Source organism: Megalobrama amblycephala, linkage group LG10 (assembly GCF_018812025.1).
Source record: "Megalobrama amblycephala isolate DHTTF-2021 linkage group LG10, ASM1881202v1, whole genome shotgun sequence".
Classification (NCBI taxonomy): Eukaryota; Metazoa; Chordata; class Actinopteri; order Cypriniformes; family Xenocyprididae; genus Megalobrama; species Megalobrama amblycephala.
In genome coordinates, this window is record NC_063053.1 from 15,457,126 (window position 1) to 15,476,828 (window position 19,703).

Here is a 19,703-nt window from a genome sequence, read left to right on the forward strand (position 1 = left end):
TTAAAGACAGCACCATAGTTTTTTCAGTAAATCACTGTTTAATAAAAAAGAAACTCAATTTAATATTTTCCCTCTGCTGTACCGAAAACATACCGAACCAAATGTACTCTTAAGGTTCTACAATAAACCTTTAAATTGTATACAAGGTGCAAAGTTGTCCCTATAAGGGTTCAGCCTCAGTGACAAACTGTTGTGCCCCTGAAGGTACAATTTTTGCACTTTTTTTGCATGTTTTGCAAAAAGTAAAACATAAATGTCCAGAAAAGTGTTCTTGGTGACCTTAATGTTGTGTTTTTGTTGTGGTAAGTCTGGACTTTAGTTATTGGAGCAGCAAACTCTCTCCATAGGGGTCTTCCTCCATCCATTGTAAACAGTCTCTCCATACGCACCCACCACAAAGTTCACTCCACTGTGCTCCTCCAACTGCCACATTGACCAGGCTGAACAATGTACCCATAATGGCTTGGCTCAGGGGAGTCTGGACTACAAATATGAAATTGTGTCATATTTCTTTTTTTTAGAAGACATAAATTGGGTCATGAAACTCTGAATTTGGCTAATATTGATACTGGTATGAAAGCATCACACCGTGATCAGTGATTATTGGTGGAGCTCTTATCCCAAGTGACATATATCAGCAGTGGCTTTGGTCCAGGGTTGTCTAATCATTTCATTACCCACAATCCTAAGCACTCTGGTGCCTTTCATTTTTCTGTGTTTGATGTTCTTACTGACATCTGTGGCTTCATTCTCTTCAACAGGCCATTTCAGAGAGAGCAGACACAGCAACAAATGCTGTAGTGTTTTCAGCAAGTAAACAGAAACTAAAATAACTGAAGCAGTTGACCACAAAATACCAAAATTAAATGGGGGAAAAAAGAAGAACATGGAAATTGGGATTTGAGACATTCTTTAGGAGCCCACAATTTTGAAAACACAAGAGACATGTTGAATACGGAGGTGCTGGCATGCAGAAGCCCTAAATACCAAAATGATTGCTTTTTGCTAGGAGTTGTTTTTCATCAAGACATTTGATCTTTTTCATTTAAAACCTGCTGTTTTTCTTTTCTTCTATCATGTCTTTTAGTTCGAAGCCATGTAGCATAAAACTCTTGCCATGTTGGTGAAAACATGTTCTTTTATGACTCAGGCCATCTTCAGCTATGACTAATATTCATAGATTCATGCTTTTTTTAATCAGTGGTGCTGTGGGTTGTCAACTGTACCCCATCAAACAACTGCTTGATGTGAGGAAGACCGATATAAGATATGTTTAGAGAAGAAGTTTCACTATTTGTAGATGGTGCAATGTCCAATGCTGGAATGTTTATTGAATTAGTCAGCCTGAGAAAAAAAAAAAAAGCAATTCATGATAGGGGAATGTTTGCCGTCAAGTGTGACCTGACCACTCTACAAACGTACCTGTTTTTCTGCAATTATTGTCTCTCCCAACATGGGTTTGGTACTGTTACATTAGTCGTGAGTCTATGAATAGCACACTAGGAATGTAATAATTCATTGAGCATTAAGTGTACAGACACACACAAGAAAGACTTGCTCAGTTTTTCGTACTCGCCCATGTAATTATGCTTTTATTTACAGACATTATGGCAGATTACTCACATGCACACGTGATAAAGTTTTTTGTTGGCGCCAGTGGACATACTCACAAACACTGAACGCACCAGTGACAAATAAGAGTGTCCACAACAACAAAAACCTATAAAAATCTACACTATAAAAAAAAATCCCAGTAAAATTTACGGTAAAAAAACAATCAAGTTCTTAGAAATGTGCACGTCATACAGTATATGTGTTTTTTTTTTTTTATTATCATTTTAGACCAAGACAAATTTAAATGTGATGATGGGAAATGTAATATTTTATGTGGTGTAGCCATATCAAGTAAAAAGTATTTTCCTTACACCTTGAATACATGTGAATGTACACATCTTAATTATTATTTTCAATAAAGTTTTAAAATTTTTCAAAGTAAAACATTTATCAAATATCATGAATTATTAATTCATAAATATCAGTGTATATATATGTTTTGGGTGAATTGCACCACATGAGTTACTTTGCCTTGTCGAAAAATTATTTGATATGTTAAGATTAACTCTGACTTTAACTTTATGATATAGTTTCCTGTTTTATGTTGTTTTTCTGCATTTTCTAAGAAATAATAATTAAAAAATTATACCCAACTTCTTAACATGGTTTTCTTTTCATGAATTTCATCTTTATAATGAGGATTTTTCTTTATTATGATTTCAGGACAAATTATTTGATATTTTAAAATTATTCAATTTATTTATTAAAATAAAAATATACTCATCATAGAACTCATTAGTTATATTTTTTTAAAGTATTTGTGAATAAATCAGTAGATGCGGACAAAAGAATGACATTGACCCTTTTACTTCATATTTCTGTTGAATTATTATCTTTTTATCCTCCCATAGAGAATTTCGTTTTAGTCGTGGCACCAGCCTTTAATGAAATATCTTCCTTTTCCTGCAGTATTTTATTGAGGATACTCTGTGCCAAAAGTTTATGCCTTTAATGTAAGACCTTTCCGCTCGTTCTTGGTCTTTGTGTCCACTCAAAAATTTGGCTCCCAATAAACACATCTTGAGCGTTTTGAAGTTCTCCAGCGCCAGCCAGGAGAGTCACAGAATGAAAAAGAAAAACAGCATGATGTATGATGTCCTGTCATATATGGAGTCCACTTCCAAAACCACAACCATCACTGCATTGGTTTTGCTCCAGCCGGGGTGTGTAAGTGTATTTATGTGAGCATATGTTCATGTGAGACGTGCAAACCTATTAATGTCTGGAGGAGGGTAGGAAAACCCTGTGTTATATCAATATTGTTCTACATAATCACCATGGAAATGGGATAAAACACAAGCGTGTGTACACAAAGTTCGGCGTTCGTTCATTTTTTTTTTTTTTTCGTAAAGCACAGCATGCTTCATAGCACAGCCTGTTTTTCTTTGCCTTAATACATAGCACCTTAGGGAGAGCAGTGATGGATGACTTAAAATAACCCTTTTTCATTTATCTTCTGTTCCCTTGCTATTGAGATGATGATTGTTATCAAGCTATCACATTTTCTGCTTATTTCAAAATAACTGTTATCAGCAAATTGCTAGTAGGCTTACTTGTAAATTCCCCCTCTTGCTCATGTTAAGATGATCTGTATAATTAAATATCTGTTTTCTTTGTGTTTCCACTCTTTATCTTGTCCTCTTTTCTTTACCTGCCCACTATCTGCAAGGCAAGAGTGTTACACACACTCTCATATCTCCTGGTTTTCCCTCGTGATTTCTCTTTCTGAAATGTTGCATGACTCAAGATTTGTAGAATTGCTTCACACATGTATGCAGTAAGAGGAGGTTTGGCGTGAGGGTCTGAGTGATTCTTATGTGGAGGTGGCGCAGTAGAGAAATGCTATAATGTTGGCCATTGGGAAAGTGGGCAGCTGGATTCACAGGGGAAGAATCATGCCATGCTTGTCCGGCGGCCTGGCACATGGTGCACCTCACACATGGGCTGACCACGGCAAATAATAAATAAATGAGGAACAAAAAGGGAATCAGATTTCAGACCGGCTTTAACTTCTCAACTTCCTTGGCCACAATGCTGGGCAATATACTCTAGAAAATCTCCCAAGAAATGTTTTTTAGAAAAAAAAATTTCTTTGCATTCGGTGGAAACATCATTTCAACCAAACACCCATTATGGCCAACAATCTTTAAATAAGTAAAACAATTAAATCTAATCTTAGTTTTACACTAAATGAATCAAGGTTTAAAAGGTTTTTGTTTTTTTATTTTAATTTATATGCATCTATATACAAATGCTTGGTATTAAACAGCAATATTTACTTGCATATATTTTTTAACAAAATATTTTAATATATGAACAATCACACAGAACATTTTGAGTGATGATGAATCATTGAATCGGTTCTAAATTGATTCACTGAAGCCAACTATTGGAACTGATCTTTTTTTTTTTCTGTTTTGGAGAAATGAATAGTACTTTTTAAATTCCAGTGCTATGAAAGCATGTTTTAACATGCTCATATTTATGAATAACAAGACAAGGAACAATATGCAAAACTTTTGAATGGTGGTGTATATCGCCCATTCTTCCAGGCCACTGATATAAGTAGCTATTTATCGATGGCTCCAATCAGTTATGGCGTTAAGATGAGGGAGCACCCCCTGCTGAAGTGTGTCTGCATAATAATGAGCCAAATTAGATAATGAGGGAGACAGACGTGCCAAGGGTACTCGACAGAGTGTAGAGGAGGAGTGGAGTGGACTGTGGTGTAGAAAGGAGGGTTTAGCAGCAGTTTAGTCAGGGCCGTTTCTGCTGGCACCAAAACTCTGTGTCTGTGTCACTTGGACCCTAAAGAGGCCTGTAATTAACAGCACTGCAATCAAGAGGCTCTTTTGTTTGCATAACTGTGTGTAATAGAGCAGAATGATTTCACACCACTTTTGGTGTTATCAACACCAAATATCTGTCATCATATCATGGACTAAAATGCTTTACATTTACTTAGGTCAGGCATGACCTGTTGATCTGCTGCTTTTCACGTAAAGGGACAGTTCACACATAAATTAAACTTCTGGCAGTATTTACTCAGCCTCATGTCATTGCAAACCTGTGTCTTTAGGGGCTTTTGTACTGGTTAGTTATAGCCAAGGGCAGTCCCCTGAGAACAATTTTTTCCCTAGGGCCATTTTCCTGGTTGCATTTGCACCACCAGTAGGAACTCTGAAGTGACTTAAGAGGGCCGACAGCGATTGGAGCTGTGTTTTTGTTGTGTTTCGTGGGTTTTGTGATAACAGAGCTGGGATGTATAAATTATGCATTTGAAAGAACAAAAAAGTGGGCTAAGAGACTAAATCTCCTACGACAACTTAGTGCTACATATCATTGAGTCTGAGAAAAGAACACAACGCCACAGACAAGCATTTACCTGTCGCTCATCTATCGCTGTTTTTCGTGTTCCTGGAGTAACTATATGTAAACTGTGTTAAAAATGGCGAGTGCCGGTGTTTCTTATGGTATACGTTCGGACAACGTACACTTACGTCACTGGTAGTTCATATTGTTCAGGGTTACACCCTACTCTGAAGTAGGAGCTAATTTAGGCTTCTAAATATGCATTCTTAAGTGATCTTGCGCCTCGTACTAAGTCATCATCAAAAGTTCAATTCCAGTACTCAAGAACGCAAGTACAGAGGACGCATGGAAGTACCCAGATGTGTTCTTGATATCGAGGATGCATCAAATGCAGACTTGAGAGAATCGAACCGTTAGAAATCCCAGAAGACAGTACAGAAGCCTGTAAGCTTTACTCTTCTTTCTCCCATAATAGATTCCCTAGACTTGGAATTGAGAAACAGCCTTAGTCCTCCAAAAAGGTGTACCTATAACTAAAATCATTCCCAGTTTCTGCGGTGCGAACACCAAAAAGCGGGAGCTTCCTCCATTAGTTATAGGAAGTATTAAAACATTCCTCCGGAACCATAAAGGAGATAATCAGAATTTGTTTTTTTGTTTGTTTTTGGTCCATACAAGGAAAGTCAGTAGGGTCCAGTGTTGTTTTGGACCCCATTGACTTTCATTATATGGACAAAAACAGATCTTCAGTTCCACAAAAGAAAGAAAGACATAGGGATAAGAATGACATAAAGGTAAGTAAATGATCACAGAGGTTTCACTTTTTTCCCTTGATACTTCCCTTGAAAAAAAAGTGAAATTTACAGTAAAAACCTGCATTTCATTAAAGGGTTAGTTCACCCAAAAATGAAAATTATGTCATTAATGACTCACCCTCATGTCGTTCCAAACCCGTAAGACCTCCATTCATCTTCGGAACACAGTTTAAGATATTTTAGATTTAGTCCGAGAGCTTTCTGTCCCTCCATTGAAAATGTATGTACGGTAGACTGTCCATGTCCAGAAAGGTAATAAAAACATCATCAAAGTAGTCCATGTGACATCAGTGGGTTAGTTAGAATTTGTTGAAGCATCGAAAATACATTTTGGTCCAAAAATAACAAAAACTACGACTTTATTCAGCATTGTATTCTCTTCTGGAATCCTTTCCATTGAATTGATTCCATTGAATTGATTCCATTGAGTCCTTTCATCTGTCGGCGTTGGTATTGCACTTTTACGTCGCCATGGTTGTTTTTGGCGATTAGGACATCTGCGAAATTTTGAAGCATCGAACGAAAATACATATTGGTCCAAAAATAACAAAAACTACGACTTTATTCAGCATTGTATTCTCTTCCGGATCTGTTGTCAATCCGGGTTCACGACTCCGCAGTGACGCTGCTGATGCAAGACGCTGCTGACGTGTTATCCGGTGCGCCCGAGCTTCGTTTACAGTCTGAGGAAGACGCACGCTGTATTCAAGCTATTCTACATTGTTTGTATTTTGGTATTGCTATATTTTTGTAAAATGGTGCGTAAGTGTGCATGTCGCGGATGTCCTAATCGGCAAAAACAACCACGTAAAAGTGCATTACCAACGGCAACAGATGAAAGGATTCAATGGAATCAATTCAATGGAATCAATTCAATGGAAAGGATTCCGGAAGAGAAGACAATGCTGAATAAAGTTGTAGTTTTTGTTATTTTTGGACCAAAATGTATTTTCGATGCTTCAAAAAATTCCAACTAACCCACTGATGTCACATGGACTACTTTGATGATGTTTTTATTACCTTTCTGGACATGGACAGTATACCGTACATACATTTTCAATGGAGGGACAGAAAGCTCTCAGACTAAATCTAAAATATCTTAAACTGTGTTCCAAAGATGAATGGAGGTCTTACGGGTTTGGAACGACATGAGGGTGAGTCATTAATGACATAATTTTCATTTTTGGGTGAACTAACCCTTTAACTGATATAGTTAAAATACCAACCTACTGAAGTACTAACTCTGTTTTATATACCTTTTATAATATACGTACAACCACCAAAAAACACAGGCGTAATGGGAAAGCCACATGTTGAATCAAAGCTCCTCACAAGCTTTTCCACAAGCTGAGGTAAATATTAATATGTAGAAGGTACACTGTGTCATGCACACAAATAAACACAATCATGGTAACACACAACACTAAAATAATGTAATAAAAATTAATTTAACAACATAAGATTATAAAACCCATAACTGATAAGAAAAAACTAAGAAACAGTTATTTCAATAAAAAACAAGTGTCACACAGGGAATTCTGGGACTGTCAATTTACTTTTTTTTTTACTGTAAATTATAAACGACCTGTTATTTTTCACTTCTAAAAACTGTAATTTAATTTAATAGTATTTTACTGTAAAATGACATTAAATGTCCCATTAGATTTATTACAGTTTTTTTTTTTGTCTTTTACCGGTAATTTTTTTTTTTTTTTTTTTTTTTTTTTTACAGTGCACATATTCATGTGTATGTAATGCAAAAATGTCAGATTTTTTTTGTTTCTCATCTTAAATATGAAAGACTTGCACATCGTAGAAGGATTAGTCCAGGAAGTAAAGCAATTGCTCATTATTTGGTAGTGACTCATATGGTTTTTTTGAATGGATGCCCACACTGTTCGTGCCATGTTCAGAGCTCCTGCTGAAGGGGCAATTGTTGGGAGGTTCCCACAGCAAATGATCATACACTGTCACAATGTATAAGACAGGTTTCGCAAATGAAGGCAGGAGAGATCCGGAGAGAGAGAAAGGGAGGGGAGAAAGAGAGACACAGGGAGACAGAAACAGAGGGGGAGAGAGAGAAATGGAACGGGCTGTGTTTCCTTGCTTGCAGTGTGGGGGAACAAAGGGGATGTTGTAGATGCCGCCCAGTGGCCAGCACTTCTCCGTCCTACCTCGACTGCTCACTGAGCCATTTCCTGTTTTTGACCTGAAATCTTTATTTAGAACCACCCTTCTGCTCAGCACTCTCCTCCTCATTTATAACAACTCAGAGATAGGCAGAGGAACATGGATTCACACCGCTGCTTTTTTGTCTCACATCTACTCCAGTGATGTTTTTGTGTGGGATATTTGAGGGCTGTAGCTATAGTGAAGTGTGAGATGTGACTTTAGATGAGGAGCTATTATGCTTTTTACATTTTCTTCAGTGAAATGTTGCTGTTTGAACATGAAAAAGGTCTGCAAAGTTAAAAAGCACAAAGTCCTGATATAGTAAATCAAGAGGTTGATTCACTATATCAGTAAGCACTGTTTCTGAATTCCCTGAAAATTGTAGTCTTCAGTTTTCTGACCGTGTAAGTAACAATATACCTCATTTAAATAATTCCTGCCCAAAGCTTACACACACACACACACACACACACACACACACACACACACACACACACACACACACACACACACGCACACAAAAAAGGCCTGAATTGCATTAGTAGTGTGATGAAAATAGCTGTTATGGTAAGGAGTTTGACATTACTGAAAGAGTTGACCTATCACAACACACTGATCCAGCCGACGAATCAGAGCACAGTGCGCTTTACAGAAGGAGGGGCTTCATAGAGGCAGGAAATAAACAGGGGTGCGTTTCCCAAAGCGAACTATGGTCACAAGTTCCGTCATTACCAGTAGAGTTCAATGGGACTTACGACCATAGTTGGCTAATGATGCTTTCGGGAAACGCACCCCAGAGCGTTACTGACAAATTGGGAAGAGAGGTGCTGCAACAATGTAAAATGTGTGAAATATAATGTGTTTTTTGAAAATTCAAACATGAAAACCTATTCTAGTAAGCCCTAAAAACAAAATCAAGACTTTGTAAAAGGGCATAATAGGTCATCTTTAGTTTTGTGCAATTCACTGTGTATATTTTGTTGTTGTTTGTACAGTATGCAAGGCTTTGTTCAACATTCAGACAGGCAATATCCTAAAGTGGCTGAAACTTAAAATAGGTGAGTGTTGTGCCCGTCAAATACACTAGCAATGGTACATGAATGGTGTACTGTATACGTGCCCTGTGTTATTGCAGTGGTAGCAATAAATCACACTACATTGCTGAACTGTGCAAACAGTGTTAGTTGGTTCCCTCAGAGAGTTTATTTATGTGTTTTGGATTGCGTATTTATTTTGGAAATAATACTTAATTGCCACATAAATACAGTGGATCACGTCTAAAAATAAGAGCAGACAGTGAAGCATTTTATTCTTGGATGATGCATTGCTTAAAACAAGTGTGCCACTTTTATGATCTCATATGTCGTCTTGTGTCCAGTTTAAAATGATGTGTATTTATATCTGGCAAAGCAATCATTTAGCCAGTTTTAAATGTTTACAGAAAGGATGATTTTTTTGAATCAGATATTATATTCTCTTTCATGTTGTATGTTATTCTCCTGGCAGAATTGACAGTGTGAACAAGGTTGGCAACATATTTGTGAAAATGCTTTATGCATTTGAGCTGTTTGTTATACATTTGAATTATATTGTTTAATTTAACTGTCTGGGTTTTATCTGTTAATATACAGCTGGAGTTCGAATGTACAGGAATACAGTATAAGGCAGTCATGAACCATGCAGTGCTTGTCCTTGCCATGTGGTGGCAGTTTGATAGCTTGAGGCCTCTATAAGAACATCATCAGTAAGGTCATACAGTATATGCAGCTGGAGTCATGCATGCATATTACTCTATTTACAAAGAAACCCTTTTTCATTACATGAAATCTACTTAAGAACATTTTGTTTTATTAGCCTTAACCATTTGCATGACAGTACACTAAAAGCATTAAAGCATCTGTTGAATTTATATAGATAATTAATATTTATTTACTTAAAAAAAACTAATTTTAATGATCAATATGCAATGTTTAGCAGTTTCCCTCATTTTGTGCAAAACCTTTTTAACGCATGACTACCATTACAAAAAATTTAACATTCCTTCTGCATCCTTGTTGGATATTAACTGTATTCATACTTTGCTCAATGACAATAAATTGAACTGAAATTGTGAAGCATCATTTGAACTTTACAGCATGGTGGGAAGACAAGTAAATAATCTCATTTCATGTTCTCAATTTTAATACAAACTGTAGTGTTGACTGCATTCCTCATGCTCAACCTTCAACTTCAAAATACCCCATAGATTTTTTTAAATTAATTTTTTTAACTGCCTATTTTGGGGCATCATTAAATATGAGCCAATGCTGCTGCCCCTTTAAATCTGGCGCTCCCCCGCCCACGGAGCTCCCGCTTGCCTTTAACAGCATAAACAAAATTCACACAGCTAATATAACCCTCAAAATGGATCTTTACAAAGTGTTCGTCATGCATGCTGCATGCGTACATCGGATTATGTGAGTATTGTATTTATTTGGACGTTTACATTTGATTCTGAATGAGTTTGAGGCTGTGCTCTGTGGCTAACGGCTAATGCTACACTGTTGGAGAGATTTATAAAGAATGAAGATGTGTTTATGAATTATACAGACTGCAAGTATTTAATAATGAAAATAACGACGGCTCTCTTGTCTCCGTGAATACAGTAAGAAACGATGGTAACTTTAACCACATTTAACAGTACATTAGCAACATGCTAATGAAACATTTAGAAAGACAGTTTACAAATATCACTAAAAATATCATGTTATCATGGATCATGTCAGTTATTATTGCTCCATCTGCCATTTTTCGCTGTTGTTCTTGCTTGCTTACCTAGTCTGATGATTCAGCTGTGCACATCCAGACGTTAATACTGGCTTGTCTAATGCCTTGATATGCAAATATTGGGGGCGTACATAGGCTATTAATGATCCCGACTGTTACATAACAGTCGGTGTTATGTTGAGATTCGCCTGTTCTTCGGAGGTCTTTTAAACAAATGAGATTTACATAAGAAGGAGGAAACAATGGAGTTTGAGACTCACTGTATGTCATTTCCATGTACTGAACTCTTGTTATTCAACTATGCCAAGATAAATTCAATTTTTAATTCTAGGGCACCTTTAAGCTAAAATTGTAATCCCATTACCCATTCTTGTGTAGTTTTTTTATTTGTGTATATTTTATATAATGTTTATTTCAAGATAATTGCTAAAATCACACATCTGTTTTAAACTGTCACAAATTTGAGTTAAAAACCACAACCCCCTAAAGAAAAGTAAATCAAACCACATGAAATTTAGTTTGATCTCCTGAAGTAGCCATTAACATTTTCTGCAGACAAAGTGCCTGCATTCACTGACCAAAGCTTCGGGCCCTGTTAGGTTCAGAAGAAAAAAAGACATGTAGACTACAAGAACTTTTGTCAGTCTTATTTATAATGTGCCTATGTGCTATGTAGAGAGACAAAGGCTGTGTCTCGAAACCTATTGAGCTGCCTGCTTCACCTAACGCGTTCGGCGTCAGTTCAACTCACGCAATGCGCCCGTGAGGCTATCTAGGTAGGCAGCACGCTAGGTTTTGAGACACAGCCCGAGAGTTAGTGGGTGGACGCGTGGAGGGTGTGCTTGCGTGTGTAGGGGTTGGACTTTTCCGAGGCCAGGCTCTGTGTAGTCGAGCACAAGTCTCACTCGACGTCATTCGCTTTCGAAGGCGATTGTCGGTCATAGTGACTGACTCCGGGCTCGCGGATAGTCTGCCGTCCTTTTCTCTCTCCACAAACTCACTGCCGACCTTCCTCATCAGCTGCGAGAGTTTTATCGGTACCGACTGTCAACAATAAAACAAAGATCCATCCCGATGCTTCAATTTATTCCTCCACTTGAAGTAGACGAGGTAAGCGTGCGGCTTATTCATAAATAACTGAGATCATGTAAGTGGCGTGGAAACGCTGCGGCGTCACTGATGTTGCACATAGCAGAGGCAACAGTCATACATGTATTCGTGCATTGTTGTCTGGCGGTCGGTGCGATCTTCGGAAAGTTCAGAAGCATGTCGCAACCCAAGGCAGAACCGCTCTGTAGCCGAACCGAGTCGTTAGTTTAATCAAATTAAACATCTTAATGTTTCTAAATGTTTATGCTTGCGCTCTGTTTTACTGATATTAAAGATACAGATACAACTGGCTAAAGAGTTCAGCTCTGGGACAGAGGTCCAGAACCAGACAGACACTTTAAACTGAAACCGATAAAACATGATGTTGGGCCTTACTGTAACTAACTGTAAAGTTTATTTATTTTATTTATTTATTTATTTATTTTTAGGTAAAATCAAAGTGACAGCCTGTTCATTGCACCTTTCAACCACTTTTAACTGCTATTGAAGTTGTAACTCTGAAATTATTGTGACAGGTTAAATGAATGAAAACAAAGATATTAATATGATTATTTTCACAGCCTCATTGTGTATTTGAGGCTTGCATGTTCACTTCTTTGTTGCTTGTAAATTGACTTTTTGGTTTTGATTAGACGGTAAATTTTCATTGAATAGTTTGGACACAATTTTATTTGGCATCTGATTTAAGAAAAATGTATCTGGTCGTCATGGAACAAATTCACATGCTGGAAAATGGCAGTGAGGGGATTGAAGGACAGTGTCTATATGTCTCGGTGTGTGAGCAAAGTTGTTCGTTTTGGTTTTCAAAAATTTGCTTTAAACTAACACTGTAAAAAAAACCTGCAGAGTTAAACTGAAGTTTATTTTTTAAAGTAAAATCTTAAGTCACAACCTGCAGTGATAAATTCATCACAATGTAGTGAAAAATACTAACTTAAACTGATTATTTTTTATCTTTTATTGTAAAGACGTCTGTGAATCTGTGGCGACTCAGAGCTGCACTTATTTTGCAGTTGCTATCCTTGTCAGACACACTGGCATTCAAAGTCCGAATAACTCACATGCACGCACACACACGCACACACTCAGTAAATTCAGAGGATCAAGGTCCAGTTGGATTTTCTAGTGAATGCACGGTTCACATTAAGCAAAGTAGATTACAACCCCTGCTTTCGTCAGTCTGCTCATCGTATTGCTGTCTTATTTCCTTTAAACAAAAAACCTGACATTTACATGTTGTACTCTCTGTGTCATCTTTAAATGTGCACTTCCTTCCTGCAACAGTCACAGAAGTAAAATGAGGTTTTGTCCCTCAATTAATCATAAATGCCACATATAGTGGGTGTATTGAAGGTCCAGAGAATTTCAGCTTTTTGACTTTTATAGTGTTGTGCGAGTGGACAAAGTTATTCTTTGCCATTATATATATTGATATATTTCCTAAAGAGTTTATGCTGCAAAGTTAGTATTATTAGTTAGTGTTGTGAATTAGATATTGTTCCAGAGAGGATATCCTATAAGTTTCAGTTATATATTGCTATTTCAGTTGCAAATAAAATAGCTTGTTTTACAATCTAGTCTCTTAAAATGAGATATGACACTAACTGATTAGTAGTGAGGAGGACTAGTAATGAAAAGAAGGAAGACTAATAATTACTGTTTATTATAGTTTCATTTCACGTCACCTGTTGCTTGAGTTTTATTTTCGTTTAAATGGTGTGTGTGCGCCTATCTTACGCCTTCACATAGTGCTCTAAGACTTCTGCCCCTCTGGTCAAACCGGTTTGAATTGCGTTCCTCTCTATGCTACTGTTTAGCTGTTTTTTAACAGGACTCTGACATTTAGGAGAAGTTCAAGGGAAGCTTTTATCTTTCCTCGTGTATATTGCACATATATTTTTTTTTTTTGGTGTTTTTGTTTAGTATATATTACAGCACAGTTTAGGGTACTCCAAAAACTGTGGTATTTTTTTAGGGAATAATTTTAGTGCCAAACTACTGAGTATTTTCTGTTAAAATAAGTGCAAAGCTTTCATACATCCTTCCTTAATGTATGGACAAAGTTGTCCAACAAAGTGAACATCTCCAATGTAATTTAAAAAGTATGTATATGAGTGCGTAATACAGTGATTTGCAACATTCATTGCCTGTGGAAATCTGTAATGTGGGTTGTCTTGTTTCTCTTGCTGACGTAAAGAAGTTTCTCAGAGTGTGTCGCCTCTTTGCTGGTCTCTGAGACCCGCAGCTCTGCCTACTCTGAAGTCTCACCCACTCCAGCCCATACTTCATTTATGAGTGACTTCCATAAAGTTTTATCACTTTTATGCTTTATATATATATATATATATATATATATATATATATATATATATATATATATATATACTGCCCTCCAAAAATTTGGAAACACCCCTGGCAAACTGTGGTTTTGGACAATGTCAGCATAAATCCTTATAATTTTTTGGTGCAAATACATTAAAGTAACTTGACATTATCATTGAAGACCAGCAATAATAATTTTCATTTTGATTACATAATAATGGCAATATATACATGTCAAAGTCAGACATACCCCTTTGCCAGCTGTGATGCCTGGTTACTGGTTTAAACTTGGCCCAGGTTTGTAAAAGATTTTGGGTCAGCACACCTTAATAGCTTCAACAATTGATTGCCAATTAAGTTTAGAATACAATGAACCAGTTAGAACCCAGTTTAGGTCAGATAGCTGCTAATGCTGGATATTTTGATGAATCGAAAATGTAAGTTTTTTTTCTATGTATAAACTGTTTAGATAATAAAATATGTTTTCGTAGTTTGTGTTGTCCCTTATTAGTGCAAAATTATCACAAATTAAAAAAGGATTCATGTCTATATATATATATATATATATATATATATATATATATATATATATATATATATATATATATATATATATATATATATATATATATATATATATATATATATATATATATATATATATATAATTAAACATATTGATAGTAATAAGAAATGTTTATTGAGCAGCAAATCAGCATCTTAGAATGATTTCTGAAGGATCATGTGACACTGAAGCCTGGAGTAATGAGATGCTAAAAATTCAGCTTTGCCATCACAGGAATAAATTAAATTTTATAATAGATTAAAATAGAAAACAGTTGTTTTAAATTTTAATAATATTTTACAATATTGCTGTTTTTACTGTATTCTTGATACATTCGGTGTGTGTGTGTGTGTATATATATTATATAATTAGTCATTAGTAACTCTTTTTACATATCGTTACTAGTTATGACTCACAGTGGTCAAAAAAAGCTGTTGCAGACATCTTATCTGCTAATTTGAAGAGCATCAGTTGCAGAATGAGTTTTCATCAGCTATCTGAAAGTAAAGACAGGCAGCTCTAACGTTTTATATGGCCACATGTCTCATTTTTCTGTTTATTGATGTTTGCTTTTATTACTTCTCAATTTTGGGCAAAACAGTTGAGATCAAAGTCTAATAAACAGCAGTGCAGCAACAGTTGTGTATCTGTCCGCTTGTTTGACTGTCTTTAGTATTGTAAGACTTTGCTGTGAAGTAAAGATCGTGAGGCAGGCATGGGTGAGGTACAGTACAGACCCACCATGCGACAGTTTTACAGACATGTTATTTTGTTAGTTTTTAAGATGTCAGACGGTTGTCTGACCCCTGCAGCTTTCGCTCAGTGCTGTGTGAGAATGTGGTGTCTGGGCCTTCTCCATCTGTCTGTCTCAATCGCTCTATGTTTACCGTCTCACACATCTCTCTCTCTCCTTCTATCTTTTCTCTCACTGCCTTTTCCCCTGTTTTTCTTAGTCTGTCTCATTTTCTCATTTATTTGCTTGTTTGTTCAGTGTCATTGGGCCTTCATCAGGAGTTCCCGTTAAATTGCACTCCAACTTTCCGCTGCAACAAATTACACTAAGTAGAGAGCCCAAGTGGAGAGGATGGTGAAACACGTATCTAAAATGTTTCTACAATAACAGTAAGACTACAGATTTGAGTGTTTTTCTGTCTCTCCCCTCTCTTATCATATGCTTTTAAAGACCCCGTTAAGGGAAAAATTGTGTTTTGTGCCTGTTAGTTGATATGTGTTAATTTTTAACAAAAATCTCTTTTATTTAAAATTTAATTAATTTTTCTAATCTGGGAAAATGGACTAAAATGATTGATTACTCATCTTGAACTAGACAGTTTTTTTTGTCTAATGAGATCTCTAGAATGTGAATGCCCCTCCCCTTAATTAAGTGCAACTGACTAACAATTGCAAGTGATTGTTAATGGCTGTGGCATAACTAATAATCATTTTCTTCACAGATAATTTTTTTAATGCTATTTTATAAACCCTCAAAGACTGACCTAGTGCAAACTAGGTTGTTAATCAATGGGATATGCCTTTTTTAGAATAATTGTGTTCAACAGAGGAATTTCTGGTGAAAACCACATTACCCATGATTCTGCAAAAAAGAATGAAAACAAGCAAATCATGCCAAAACAACTTTTAGTGCCCACCCACTCCCATGATGCATTGTGAATGACGTAATCGAGTCAGTGTCTTTACACTTTCTCTACACAGTGTCTCTACAAATATTTGTATGAATAATATGCATGCTTTGCAATTTTTCATTCAGTTGTCATTCGCTTCATCATTAAAGTCGTTAATTAAAAGTCTTGTTCTTTTGTCTTTTTATCTGTTTTTCAAATGCTTGTTTGCCTTAAATCAAAGTTTGTAATGTTGTGATTCACCTTGTAGCTGGTTGGTTAGGTTCATAGCTTATGACTCTTAAACAAAGACTCTTAAATCCCTGTGGGGAAAAATAGCATCATCCATTCCAGTAGCATCATCCAGATCACTCTTTCACGCTTCATGACTGGTGTTGTCCTTTATGTGTGTGCAAATTATTTATGTCTGTATTTGTGCTTGTCATCTGATGCACCCACTTGCCATTAGTGAATCTCAGTGTTTCTCAGTATACATTCGACTTTGTCTATGTTTGTGCTTTTGTATCTGCAGGTGTTTGAGAGCTAGAGACAGTGTGAGTGTGTGTTTGTGTGAATCAGTACCCTCCGGATCTGAAATAGCACTGTGTGGAGGTGAAGGGGGAGGGGAGCTCTGAAGCACAGGCATGGAAACGTGCAGATCCTGTTACAGGATCATAATATCACTGAAAACTCTGCGCTCTGTGCTCCATCCTCTCCGCTGCACTTGTTCGCCTGCTCACACCATCCTTTCTGCCGCATTCTCTCACTCTGCCTCCACCAGTACACCAAGTGCCGAAGCTCCGGCGTCACACCCGGTCCCTCATGTGCCGTATGTGTTATGTGTAGGATTGGAACAGAACGTACAGCCTGCCTAGCAGCCCTGACATATTTCCAGGCTCTGCTCTGACAACTCAGTCGGAGCTCTCCTCCGGAAAGGTCTCTGCCTTCATTTTTACGCTAATTCCACCGTTATCCGGTGCTGTGTTTCAGAAACGTACTTACTGGCTGGAGCCATATCCAGGAACTAAGTTGCTCTTTTGCAAGTGTCCTTTAAAGGTGGGCTTCTGCCAGCCATTTTGTCAAACTCTATAAAGCCTGTCTTGCACTATAGACATTTTTTGACGTTGTGTCTTTTCCTCTCCTTGGAGAGTTTTCACTCAGGATCATTGCTCAGCGCTGGTGCATTAGGGAGCGTGGAGACAGGTTGTCTGTTTATGAATGTCTCTTTGCGTGAGGGAACACGGTGTGCTGCCCCAGCACTTCTTACTGAGGAGAATTCAATATTCCCCTTTTTCCTCATTCTTTCTGTTCTCTTCCTGTGGTTAGTATATCCAGGTCAGGAGCCAAAGTACAGGTTGAACAGTTAATTCTTGTAAAGGCAGCTGACCAGCTTATGGAGTAAAAGAACCAAGAGAACCAAGAAGCCACAGTAGTGGTGAAGGTCTCCACACTTATATTGTCTATCTCTATAGTTGGGTATCATTATACTTTTTAGTTCCCTTCTTAGTTCTCCATGCACTTTTCCAACATGACATTGATCCTACACACATCTAAGGCCACTGTTGGATTTCTGAAGAAGAACAGGGTGAAAGTGATTCAGTGGCTCCTGATCCGAACCCAATCGAACACCACTGGGGAATTCTGAAGAGACAAGTTGAGCATCACTCTCCATCCAGTCTCTAAAAGATCCATCTTTTCACACTGAGGACAATTGAGGGACTCATACGCAAGTATTAAAAAAAGGTTGAAACAATCACTGATGCATCAAGAGCCGGGGGCTGACAACTTTTGAACATTATGTCCAAATTTTTCTTATTTTGTTTAAATATCTTTTTTTTTTTTGTGTCCCCATTTAGTACTGCCCTTTCAGAAGCAACAGAAGACGCTTGCAGAAGACAAATTATGTATAATTTACCTTGATCTTCAATCTCAAAGTCTACACCCCCTGGTTCTTAATGCATCGTGTTTCCTTCTGGACCGTCAGTGAATGTTTGAAATGTCCCTCAATTGTCCTCAGTGTGAAAAGATGGATCTACTATAAATGTTAGCACCTCAGTACAAGTAAATAGACAAATAAAGTGAAAATTATCTTTTCAATCTTCTTAATTCCTGAATAATAGTTTCATGCATGTTAGTGGGGTAAAACAGATAAATTACAAACAAACTCGCTTTTAAAGACAGAAAATAAGCTTTTGTCTTTGTATATTGGTACTTGTGCTTGTCCTTTGATGACATTTCCAGTAAGTGAATATAGTGAGCAGCCAATCTGTACTGGCTTTTACAACACATTCTGGGAATTTCTAGGGAGTGAATGTTTCAGTGCACTGAAGTGATTTTGACAATGGAACAGAACAGGCCTAGAAACTCCCTGGCCAGTGTACTTCTGTACTAGGGAGCAGAATGATACACACTTTGACCTTTTACACTGAAGATGAAAGTGAAATGATGGAGGGAAGCAGAAGCAGACAGAGGCAAAATCAGAAGGAATGTGTAGGGTGGGGCGGCAGTGGCATTTGAGCGCTGCAGACAGTCGTATCCACTCCTCAGCGTGAGTCACAAGGACGCGTTCAGCTGCCGTGGCATTCCTCTGTGTGGATTACTGTGGGAAACTTTATTTGCTTGAGACTTTCTTGAAAGCTTCAGACAATGGCATACAGTTCTAGGGCTACTCTGGGTGAGTTTATAGCCATAGCGAATGACTAAACACTTCTGTGGTACTGATTTTTGCCTGTTATTTACTGTCATATTTGTGTCTGCCTCTCCGAAATACTCATAGATCTCAACCCAAATTTGCAGTGACTTTTTAGCTGCGTAGTAAGATGCTATTTTTATTACTTGAGTCATTCTTACAGCCTTTTCTTTTACTCATCCTCCAAAAAACCTCTCAAAACAGCCTGAAATTGTCTTCTCTACTGTAACGCTTTTCTGTAAAATTTGTCTTTCGGTCTGACGTTACGTTATAGACGTTACAATTGTAATTGCTGATCCTTTACTGTAGCAGAGGAGGTGTTTAGAAGTTAAACTAAATGACTAATTTGTGATCATATCCATGTTACTATTTTATTTTATTTTATTTTATTGGTTATACTTCCAATTTTAGGCTTATTTTATCTCATGCCTTATTGTTTTAAACATCAGATATCTTTTTAAACTGAAACATTCACTCTGTGTCCGCCCTAAATGTTACTGAAACTGAACCAAATGGCATATGACTGTAAATCTGCATCTTATGAATTATTTGTGTTCTCTGCATGTAAACTGCATGCTTTGGAATGTGCATCCAACTCTGGCAGATGTAACCTGTTTTTCTTTCCAGCTGGTCGTATGTTGTTTTAGATTCATCTGCTCAGAAGCATTGCAGTCAAGGAAGAAACATTTCTTTCTTTAACTTTCCTCAGCCCCTCTTCT

At 37.1% G+C, this 19,703-nt stretch overlaps 1 protein-coding gene across 4 annotated transcripts in view; it reads left to right on the forward strand.

Moving 5' to 3' along the window:
* sertad2b (SERTA domain containing 2b) overlaps window positions 1-19,703 on the forward strand; it is a 44,308-nt gene that overhangs the window by 14,496 nt on the left and 10,109 nt on the right. The window contains exons 1-2 of one of the 4 annotated variants that reach the window (XM_048204834.1): window positions 11,016-11,789; window positions 15,668-18,969. The exons of 1 other annotated variant lie outside the window; for it this stretch is intronic. The gene's annotated coding sequence lies outside the window, so the exon portion shown is untranslated. Of the gene's footprint in view, window positions 1-11,015; window positions 11,790-15,667; window positions 18,970-19,703 lie in introns of those variants that run through there. 2 more of the 4 variants (XM_048204833.1, XM_048204830.1) reach the window with 2 other exon arrangements.